Here is a 12,634-nt window from a genome sequence, read left to right as displayed (position 1 = left end):
ATCTTCATACAACACAAGAACAATGACCATTCTTACCTTGCAACTTGCCCTTCAAACTTGGCCGAATCTTGACTCTATGGCATGCACCTCCTTGTCTCTTCCCACCAACTACTACACGTCCTTAAACACTTGATGAGGAGTTGATTTACTTGGAAAAATGATTTTGGATCAAATGGAGGAGGGTGTTCTCGGCCGACTTGTGGCCAGAGAGCCTCTCTATCACTTAATTTCTTTTGGCTTGTAAAGATGAAATGACTTAGTAGTTGAAGTGTGAATCAGCCCTTTAGTATATATATGTAGTTCATGGGTTGGACATGTGTGTCCCAAGTTCTTAGCCAATAAGAGTTGGACAAATCACAAGTGGGGCCCACCACGACCACTTAAGCTTATAATGGTGTAATTAAGTTCTTAATATCTCTTAGTCATCCAACCTTGGTCAATTAATCCTTATTCTCCAATAATGTTCTTATATAAACTAAATTCATAGGCAACTTGTGCATAGAAACGAAATCGGAAAGACGAAAACCCTTACGGGGAACCTAAAATAAGCTTTGTCTTTAACTTGTCGCACTTTACAATGTCCCAATGTGAGGATACGGGACATAACAAACAACCAACCTAGCAACATCAAAAACCAATCCCGGAAGACAATATAACATTAATAGCTCTCTTTCACATCATTCAACAACATTCAATATATTTGATTCAATGGCTTACGTTCAAGCCAACATTAACAACTTATACCTTCACATACTCATCCAAACCCATATCAACAACATTTAAAGACATTCTAAGCAATTCATACAACATTTCCAACAATCTAAAAATTGCTCCGCTCTGCAGAAACACCCTCAAACCGAGAACACCACTATAACATATTCCTCATTTCCAATTCATGATTTGCACCAACAATTCACATTCTAACAATATCATTCGCATCAATATGCAAATTACATTAAAGATACAATAACCTCCAAATCAGTCCGCAACAATTACAACGTCAATTTGAGTCATTAAGCATTCATTTCCAACATAGAATTCATAGCGACGACGACTAAAACACTAAGCGACATTAATGCGTTCTTTGTCATATTCCATGATCATTTTCGGCCAACACACAAATATATACACATACTTATGATTCTTATTCATTTCTCCACTCTACAACAATCCCAACAAGCTAACTAGACATTAATTCATGGCTTCAATACAACACAACACACCCACTTGCACACGGCTAGCACACCATGCACACAACCCACTTCAACATACTATTTTCATGATTTTCATACATATTAGCATACTACAACATGCATACAACCTTTATAACATATAAAACATGATCAAATCTTACCTTTCTCTTGATTCCACAATAGGCTAGGGTTTTGCGATAATGAAAACTAGCGGGTTGATCGCTCCAACGACACTTCCACGCTACTTAGGGACCTCAAAATAGTGGGTTTGCATCAACAAAATATTTTTGGAAGGGCTTGAAATGAACTTCAATTTCTAGGAGCTTTGGCCGAGCCTCGCTTTCTCTCCCGCTCTTGGTCTTTTTTTTGTCTAAGTGTTGAAATGAACTTAGATGACTTAGAAGTCATCTTTGTATACTAACAAGACTTGTACATGTGTCCCTTGGCCCACAAGTGTTGGACCAATTTAAAATTGTCCACAATTTGTGGGCCAACTCCTACACTACACGGCTAGAACAAGGAAAAAGATGAATGATTTTCAACTTCCATTGAATTCTAATTTTTTGGTCCCAGATTTTCCTATTTGTTCCATGCCAACAAATTCATGAACAACTTATGTCTCAAAAATAAAATCGAAGGTCAAAGTCTCGACTTTTGTATCCCGGAAATAGTTTTGTCCTTAACTTATCATAAGTGTCCGGATTGTTCCAATGTATAAAAATGCGGGATATAACACCGTCGTGCCCAATCATGAGTATACAGATATGTACGAAAAAGAATAATCAATGGCACCTCCGGAAGATGGAGTGCTCTCAAATCAGCTACTAGCTCCTACGGATCTGCACCGTCTCCCTGCCTACCAGTGGGCATGAACACAGCGTCCAAAGAAAACGGACGTCAGTACGAACATTGTCTTGAAATATGTAAGATAGAATAAATAGTAACGCATAATAAGAAATAGTAAGTCGTGAGATGAGGATACCACATGTGTACTCCTTTAAGTATAAATACGTTTCATATACAAATATCATACATAAGCATATCATGTGCATTATCATTTCGTATGCCTTATCATATCACATATACATCATCATGCTATACATGCATCATCACATCAATCATACATCATCATGTCGTTAACCCGCGTCCAGGTAACCGTCATATGCCGCCCACTAGTGGTGTCATGCCCGGCCCTCTAGGCTCGGTGTAAACATAGCGACCAGGCAAAGCGGTGACAGTGTCCGACCATTTAGGCACGGTGGAATTGTATGCGACCCGCCGTAGCGGTGACGAGCCCGGCCAATTAGGCACGGTGGAATCACGTCATCATACATATCTTGCATTTGTCATCATGTATATATCATATTCCTTATCATTATTATTCATTTCGTAAACATATCATGGCATTATCATAACTTAGCATCGCTACACATTTATCGTCCACGTAGACATTAGGACGTTTGAGGGCAATTCTAGATGTATCGGGGTGATGTAAGGTCGTGGACCTCGATTTCATTATGGAGTATTCATAGCCGTTATATCTCACCTTGGAAGGACTACATTTAAGGTGAGTGTACATGGGAAGACATTAATGGAATGTAGTCAACATTATTATCATTATTGTACTCATGGCGTACTTCTTATCCCGTATAACTATTCATGAACATAGGCTCTTAGTCTTTCGAATATAGGAATTCCATGAAGAAGAAGGAAAATCATACATAGGATTCATGCCTTAGGAAGAAGGGTTGAGCCTCACATACCTTCGTTGTTTAACCACTCTATTGCTTGCTCGTTCTCCTTTAACGCTCACGTCTTTACCTTCAAGAGAGTTCGTATCGTCGTTAGCTAGGCAATTACAAAAACGTGCTTCTTGAGGCTAAAGAAAATTGGGCAGCGTTTTCTTTGTTTATACTACTTTCCACCATATTCCATATCAACTCTAACATTCATAACAACAATCACAATATCGTAAATAATAAGCATCATTTGATTACATTGCCCACAATTCATAATTTAACTACAATTCTCCACAACCAGGACCAAAGTCCATTATCGCATTCTTTCTCATACAATACTCATTCCATGTTCTAAATGTCGTTTATAACGTATTTATAACTTCAACATATTCATTTTCATGATTCGATCCAACTACTACTCAACAATAACACTATTCAGACATTTATGACCCATTTTCTATACTCTTCTACAATTCGAGTGTTCCAACCTGCAATACTTCAAAAGACATGGAAAGGTCATGAAACTCACCTTAGATGATGGAGGAATAAGCCTTGAATGGTGGTACACCCTTTTGCACCAAAACCCTATTTCATCTCTCTTGGGATTTCTTGATTTGGATGACTTTAATGGGGTTTCATACACTTGATTCTCCTCGAATTCTTGTTGTTGATCTTTGATTTCTATTGTTTTCTTGTGGATGAAGTGTTTGGAGTGTTCTAGAAACCTTCTTGAGTTGTGGAGATGAAGAATGAAATGAACATGAAATGAAGAGAGGTCCCTTATATTAATTCATCATCAGTCCCGACCAAGATCTACGGACCAACATACGGTCCGTATGTTTTCTACAAGCCGTATGTTTGGCCGTAGATCTGGTCCAGTGAGACATGGTACACTGGGCTGAATCTACGATTGGACATACGGTCCATACATTTTATACGGCCAGTGTCACGACCCAACCCCGTGGGCCGCGACTGGCGCCCTAACTGGGCACCCGTACGTACCAGAAGCCAAAACAGTAATTCAAATTTTTAGAAAAAAATTTGGCGCGAGTTTCCTCTGTTTTCTTACTAACCAAAAATTAACACAACGCTCGAAGAAAATACCGGCAAAGGCCCGCACGGGGCCAACATATTCATATACACACATGTATGGCGAGCCGGCAAGGGCCGCGGTGGATAACCGCCCAAACACATAATACATACGCAAGCACGTACGGATAGGACCATAACCCACTCTTTATGTCTACGGGGGGGGGGGGGGGGGGGGGGCCTCTAACATACGGATCGAGAATCGAGAGACGGGACGGGGCCCCGCCATACCCAATAAGCATATGTACAAAGCAAACGATCAGACGAGAAGACATATACCAAAAATATCGGCCCGGGTCAAATGGAGCACTCTCCAATAGCGGAAGCCGGTATCCTAAGGTGGTGGTGTATCTCGCGATGCGTACGTACATGTGGGCATGTAACACGGCCCCTGAGAAGAAACGAGGGGGTCGGTACGGAAAATGTACCGAGTATGTGAAGCGGAACGATAAGAAGCATAATCATAATCGGGGACATGAATATAAAAATATAACAGGCGGAGCTTTAATTTGGAATACGAAATACAAAAGACTATACCTTGTCGAGACCTCGGGGAGACATAATGCCAAAAGATAAGCAATGCATAACAAATCACATAATGTCGCATGAACATGTGTCGTACCCGGCCCTACGATAAGGGACTCGGTAGATGAAATCATATATAACATCATCTTACGCCAAATACGCACATAACGTGTCCCGGCCTTTTATTAAGGGACTCGGTAATATATAGGATCATGCATGTCGGACTCATACATATATATTATGTATACATAACGTGTCCGTACATGTTTGCGGGTCTCGGTGGATAATAATCATGTGCCATCACAGACCGCCATCCCCGTATCATCACGTCACAATCGTACAAATAACGTGTCCCGGCCCGCGAAGTACGAGGGACTCGGTGAATAGTGCACGAAACCGCACGAGAACATATCTGGCCGGGCTCGGTGAATAGACATATCATAACTTGCACGAACGAGTAATGCGAAACATATGCATATAAGTCCGGACTCAATAAACGAATCACATAAATAGTCATAATGCGTACCTTTCGAATGCCATGACGGATTATGTCAAATCAGAGTTTTTGAGACTATTCGGACGTAACAAATATATCATGGGGCTTACAAGAGATTCAGAATGGTTGTTCTTAAGCAAACAGAACAAAACAGATGACATATCGCTTCAAGAAAATCGGACAATAATCGTATATGTATATGTATGCTCTTTTGGGGACGGCAAGATTAATTACTTCAAATCATGTTTCTAGAATCATAACACATGTCAAAGCATATCGTGGACTCATCATATTCATCGTTCGACACGGTACCATAATCAAAAGATTTCTTTAACATTATACGAAATAAGTCAATTAAAATCATAGTAAGAGGTCTCGGATTACGTGGGCCCACCTCGGGTCGGGTCGAGGCGGCGGACATAAATTATGGATCATAGACTTTATGAAATCGAGTTATGAGCGTTTGGAACAGTTTCGGGTCCATTAGGGAAGGTTTCATGCATACGAACCATTTCGACAATAATTTGTGAAGGAACGGTTCAATTGTATTGAACAATTTGACGCTATTTTCAATCTTATATTATGAGACGCAGGAGCACAATCAAGGCCCGCTTTCAGGCCTAGTATACTCAGAACATGCCAAGAAAGAATAGGGAAGGCCCCACATACCTTCGTTATGCCTTGCGCTCGTCAAATCTTGATTCCCGTTTCGCCAAAAATCTGCAAATGGTCATCTTTACCGAGTTACTATTCATGCAAGCTAATATTTCAACTTTGGTTAAATATTTAGCTACGAAATTTAAATGACATTTCCCCTATAAAGATGACATCCCCGAGATTCAACTCGGCTCAAACAACCAACAACAACCCAACAACAATATCAATAATCACAATACAACACAATATAACCTATTTGGTCATTTTTCCAACATAAGGTCATAACCCTCATTCCAACCTCGCGTTTCCAACTCAAATCCAATATTTTCACACTCATTATTCATCAAAGTCATTACAATACCATTCGGAAACATATCATAACATTTCTACAATATATACACAAGATATACAAATTATGCCAATTTTTTTCACCAAAGTCATAACTTGTTCAATTCTTCCAATCTTTAACATTTAAGTTCATAACACACTTCCATCTTCCAAATTCATCAACATTACTCACAATTTGCACCTTAAGCACTTCATTTTCATAATTTCATAAAATCATGCTAAAACAACATGAGGTTCCTACATTCCATTTCAAGGCGAACTTACATCATTTAACCTTCATTTACATTACAAGAATCACAACAACATAACTAACATATTAAACAACATTAAACCATTTCATTTCATCACCCTACACCCCACGGCTAAACTCCATAATTCCAACCTCAACCAAATTCTTCCAACTTCCATTGCCAATGTAATTTCCATCATAATCATAGCTAGAATACAACATAAAATTTAATTAATCTTGCCTACACACACATGTGTGCACACACATACATGGCCTTCACACACACACACGCCATGCTCACACACACCATACTTTCATAATTCTCACTTAATTCTAACCATCATATCATATATACTTATTCCATAACATAAAGCATGAAATTCATACCTCTTTTTTCTTCAAATTCCAATCTTCCGCAAACGTAGTTCTTTTGCTTAGCTACTTGTATCACGTCGAAGAGCGTATCGAACTTGTTAAGAATTCAAGAAGAACAAGAAATTTGGATGAAGCAACAAGCTTGGAAATTTTTTTTTTTTTCCCACTGCTTCGGCTGAACAGCCCCTTAGCTCTCAAGTTTTTTTTTTTTTGTTTTGTGATTTTTCTTGAACCTTCCAAGACTTGGCAAGAATATATATTTGATTAAATGGTCACATGCAATGCATATGACCATTAAAATGGGGCTTGGGCCAAGGCCATTTGGCCGGCCACCCCCTATGATTGGGCTCCAATTTTGTTCAAATTTTCTTGGCCCAATTCGTTATTATTCTCGTTTTATAATTTCCGCAACCAATTTCCAAAATTCCAAATTTGCCCTCGGCATTCTTCAACGCTTCCACATTAAATTTCCCATAGAACAACATAAACATATTAACTAGAATCAAGAAATTGACTTATAACATACAAGTCACAATTATTTCAAAATTTTCCGAACATGCGAAAATGCCGGATGTAACAGCCAGTATGTCTGGCCGTAGGTTTGTCAAGTTTTTCGAGACTTGTTCTCGTCGACTCGTTTGATCTCCAATCCTTATGGAACCTTCTTAACACTTGTTTATCACTTCATTAGCAAACTAAGGGATGCTATAACTCTTCCTTAAGGTACCATTAGGACATTGTTAACTCAATACTCGAGATTCTTAGCCGATACACAACATGTGACTCGCTTTTCTCAACAACTTTCTCCTCTTACTTCGAATGTCTTTGAAAATCTTAATTAGAACCCTCAAGTGCTATTTCTTGCTTATCAAAACATCGTATACTTTCTATCCTTCGATGGTCTATTCACTGTACACTAACGGGGAATTTCCCAAGGTGTAACATTCTTCCCCCTTTTTGGAACATTCGTCCTCGAATATTAAATTGTCGAGGATTCTAGAAAAATTTTGCCAGAGTTTCCCCTATAATATGGCACTACAATCCTGTCACAACAGCCCATAATATCCTTGCCTCACAGGGCCATAACATAACAGCAATATAAATTGGCCACACCCGACCCATATGCATAAAATAAAGGCATACATACCTTATTATCTCGATGTCTCGTCATAGATCTCTTTTGGGGGCTGAAATAAATGCGGATATGTAGATTTCATCTTCTCTTCTGCTTCCCAAGTCATCTCTTCTTAGTTGTTATTTTGCCATAAGACCTTAACTGAAGCCACTTCCTTATTCCGAAGTTTCCGTACTTGCCTGTCTAGTACGGCAATAGGCACTTCTTCATAAGTTAGTTTTTCTGTGATCTGAACATCATCTAGTGGCACAATCTTTGTGGGATCTCCAACAAATTTGCGGAGCATTGAAACATGGAATACCGGATGAACTAATTCGAGCTCTGAGGGCAAGTCCAATTCATAAGCCACTTGACCCACTTTGCGGATGATTTTGTATGGTCCAATATATCGAGGACTCAACTTCCCTTTCTTACCAAATCTCATCACCCCTTTCATTGGAGATACCTTCAAGAACACCCAGTCATCGGCTTAAAATTCTAAATCTCGCCGGCGGTTATCCGCATAAGACTTTTGGCCACTTTGGGCTGTCAATAATCGATCTCGGATCACCTTGACTTTTTCTACAGCTTGTTGAATCAATTTGGGGCCTATTAACTGTACTTCTCCTACTTCAAACCATCTAATTAGAGATCTGCACTTCCTTCCATATAACACTTCATACGGAGCCATTTGGATACTGGAATGATAGCTATTGTTATATGCGAACTCGATTAGGGGTAAGTGGTCATCCCAACTACCACCAAAATCTAAAACACATGCCCTTAGCATATCCTCCAAGGTCTGTATAGTACGCTCGGGTTGTCCATCCGTTTGCGGATGAAATGCCGTACTAAGCCTTCCTTGAGTACCTAGACCTTCTTGAAAGGATTTCCAGAACTTAGCTGTAAATTGTGCTCCTCTGTCTGAAATAATAGATATCGAAATACCATGAAGTCTCACAATTTCCCTGATATACGTACCTCGCATAATCTTCTGCTGAATAGGTGGTTTTGACTGGGAGAAAATGAGCTGCTTTCGTCAATCTATCCACAATCACCCATATAGAGTCATACTTGCCTCATGAATGGGGTAGTCCTACAATAAAATCCATAATGATCACTTCCCATTTCCACGTAGGAATTTCCATTTCTTGCAATAATCCCCCTGGCTTTTGATGTTCTACCTTCACTGCCGGCAATTTGGACATTGGGCTATATATTCTGCTATGTCTCTTTTCATGCCATCCCACCAATACATCAGCTTGAGATCACGATACATCTTCGTCGCTCCTGGATGGATAGAATATCGAGAATAATGATCTTCTTCTAAAATTTGATGACGCAATTCTGCAACGTTTGAAACACATAGCCTGCCTCGGTATCTGAGAATTCCATCTATAGAAGTTTCAAATGGGGACTTCTCTTTAGCCTGACATATATCTCTATAATGGCTTAATTGAGGATCTTCATATTGCCGCTCTTTTACTTCCATATCCAAGGACGAAACTGTGGAATCATGAATACCAATCCCTACGTCACCTGAATCAATTAAACGTATTCCAAGATTTGCTAGCTGACAAAGTTCATGAATCATTTCTTTCTTCTCCGAGGGCACTTCACATAGACCACCCATAGATCGGCAGCTAAGCGTATCCGCTACTACATTTGCCTTTCCGGGGTGGTATAAAATATTCATATCATAGTCTTTCAATAATTCTAACCACCGCTGCTGTCGCAGGTTCAACTCTTTCTGTTTGAAAATGTATTGGAGGCTCTTGTGATCGGTATAAATATCAACATGCACGCCATACAAGTAGTGTCTCCACATTTTTAATGCATGGATAACTGCAGCCAATTCAAGATCATGGGTTGGGTAGTTCTTTTCATGTTTCCGCAGCTGTCTTGAGGCATAAGCAATGACTTTTCCATACTGCATTAATACACATCCTAACCCCAAGCCAGAAGCGTCGCAATACACAACATAATCGTTTGGCCCTTCTGGGAGTGTTAAGACTGGAGCCGAGGTTAACTTGTCCTTCAACTCTTGGAAGCTACGCTCACAAGCATCATTCCACTAAAACTTTACTGTCTTCTGGGTTAGCTTAGTTAATGGGGCTGAAATAGATGAAAAGCCCTCTACGAACGTTCTATAATAACCTGCCAATCCCAGAAAACTACGAACTTCTGTAGGCGTCGTAGGCCTTGGCCAAGTCTTCAGAGCTTTAATTTTCTGAGTGTCAACTCTAATGCCATCGTCGGAAATAACATGACCCAGGAATGTCACAGAATTTAGCCAGAACTCGCACTTTGAAAACTTCGCATACAACTCCCAAGTTTGAAGAATTCCAAGAACAATACGTAAATAATCTGCATGTTCTGATTCTGTGCAACAAACACCAGTATATCATCGATGAATACTATTACAAATAGATCCAAGAGGGGCTTCAATACATTATTCATTAAATTCATAAACACTACCGGAGCATTAGTTAGCCCAAACGACATCACTCGAAATTCATAATGGCCATATCTTTTTCTGAAAGCTGTCTTGGGAATATCTTCTTCTCTAACTCTCACTTGATTATAACCCGATCTCAAATCTATTTTGGAAAACCACTTGGCACCCTGTAGCTGATCAAATAAATCATCAATCCTCGGAAGAGGATATTTGTTCTTTATCGTCACCTTATTCCAGTGCGCTCGTAATCAATGCACATTCGTGAGGAACCATCTTTCTTTCTTACAAATAAGACTGGGGCTCCCCACGGTGATGAACTGGACCTAATAAACCCTTTCTCAAGTAAATCTTTTAACTGTGCCTTTAACTCCTTCAATTCTGCCGGAACCATTCGGTAGGGAGGAATAGAAATGGGCTTAGTGTCCAGCAACACATCAATGGTGAAGTCAATCTCTCTTTACGAGAAAGGCCTGGAAGTTCATCTGGAAATACATCCGGAAACTCATTTACTACCGGAACGGATTGAAATGTTGGCGATGTTGCCTCGGTGTCACGAACTGTTACATCCCGTATTTTGAACAACGGGACGATTTGGGTTAACTATGAAAAGTTAGGATTTAGACCATTTCGGGGTACGAAGTCGGGACGTGTGACCTTCGATTTTGTCGTGTGACCTAAGTATGTATGACGTTATTGGTATGGAAACATTTAAGAAAGTTCGGGACCAAAAGTGGAATTAAGGGAAGTTGGCTATTATTGAAATAAATGGAGGGAGTAAGACATGGCCATGTGGCCGGCCACCTTAGGGGTGGGCCATGGCCACATGGTTGGCTATTAGATGAAATATAAGAGATGACTAAGGGACCATTTATTTCATCTTTCAAGACTTAAGAAAAAAATCAAGAACCTTAGAGAGTAAAACACCCCATTCGTTGCCAAGAGCTTCCAAATTCAAGACCAAGATTAAGCCTTCCTAAAATTATTTCTTTGATGCAAACCTACTAATTTGAGGGTGCTTAGTAACGTGGAGTTGTTGTTTCAAGCGTTGGATTGTTCGTTTTCATCCTTGGCCAACTTTGGACAAATTGAAGGGTTGTGAAGAAAGGTAAGTTCTAATCTTGTTTAATGGGTTATGGAAGGTTTATGTGTGTTGTTGTATGTTGTTATGGATGAAATTCATGGAGACTTTGTATTTGAAGTTGAGGCCGTGTACATGTTAGTTGGCCGTGTATGTGTGAATTATGTTGGAAGTGATGAATTAAGTTTATGTGGCATGTTTGGTTATTGTGGAATGTTGAAATGAATGAAAATCATGAGGTATGTATGTAGGTGAGGTTGGCCGAATATGGCCTCTTATGTGTGTCAAGAAATGAATTAGTTTTTTTTGGAATTTTGGTTGTTGTTGTTATGTAGATTCTATGTTGGAAATAAGAGTTGAATGACTCAAATTGGTATTGTAAGTGTATGGGCTGTTTTGGAAGATTTTGTATACTTAGTGTGATTTTTATGATTATGGAAATGGCATGATTAGAGTGTGGATTGTTGAAGTAAATTATGATTTGAAATCAAGAAATGCATTAGAGTTGAGGTTTTCGGGTTTGGGGATCATTTCGGGTGGAATGGAGTGTTTGTTGGATTGTTGGAAATATTGTATGAATTATTTAAAGAGTTCTTGAATGTTGTTTGAATGGTTTTGGATTGATAATCGAGTATGCGTTAGTTTGATTACATGTTGGTTTGTAAGTATGTAGTTGTAGTAAGCATAATTGGAATATTGTTGGAATGTGTGAGAAGAATCTTTAGTGTTCAAATATGTTTGAATGGATTATGGATATTATTGGAATGATTGTTGGTGTTGTTGTGTTGTTGAATTTGGCCGAGTTGAATTCTCGGGTTGGTCCATTTATAAAGGAAGTCTACGCCCAATTTTCCGTAGGATTATGTGTTAGTTGGAAATGAACTTCTAAATGCTTGGTTGACGTTGGTATTTGTTGATGTTATGTAGATCTTGGGGAGTTCGAGATATAAGTTGAGTTGGATTAGCGTTGTGTGCGAGCGAGGTATGTAAAGCTTAACTTTTCTTTCTTTTGGCATGTCTTAGTTCAATATAGGCTATGATACTAGCCTCGAGGAAATTCCATTCTCATAATCCGAGCATGTCTATGATTCGCGTTTGTCTTTTGGTACTCGTATGTTGATGTGAGAAAATATTGGTTTTTGATGTTATTGGAAAAATTGATTTTAAGGTTGCATAAAAACTTGGTTTTCAAAAGAGTTCTATTTTTAACGATGTTGAAACTACGAATGCTCATAACTTTCGACTAAGGGCTCGGATTGCCTCGATATCGTCGTGGGAGGTTGTATGACGTGTGATGAGTATGTTCTCTATAGGCGGGCCCGGCTCGGGTCGA

The sequence above is a fragment of the Lycium ferocissimum genome, chromosome 4, assembly GCF_029784015.1.
Source record: "Lycium ferocissimum isolate CSIRO_LF1 chromosome 4, AGI_CSIRO_Lferr_CH_V1, whole genome shotgun sequence".
NCBI classification, from domain to species: domain Eukaryota; kingdom Viridiplantae; phylum Streptophyta; class Magnoliopsida; order Solanales; family Solanaceae; genus Lycium; species Lycium ferocissimum.
Note: the sequence above shows the minus strand (reverse complement) of the source record.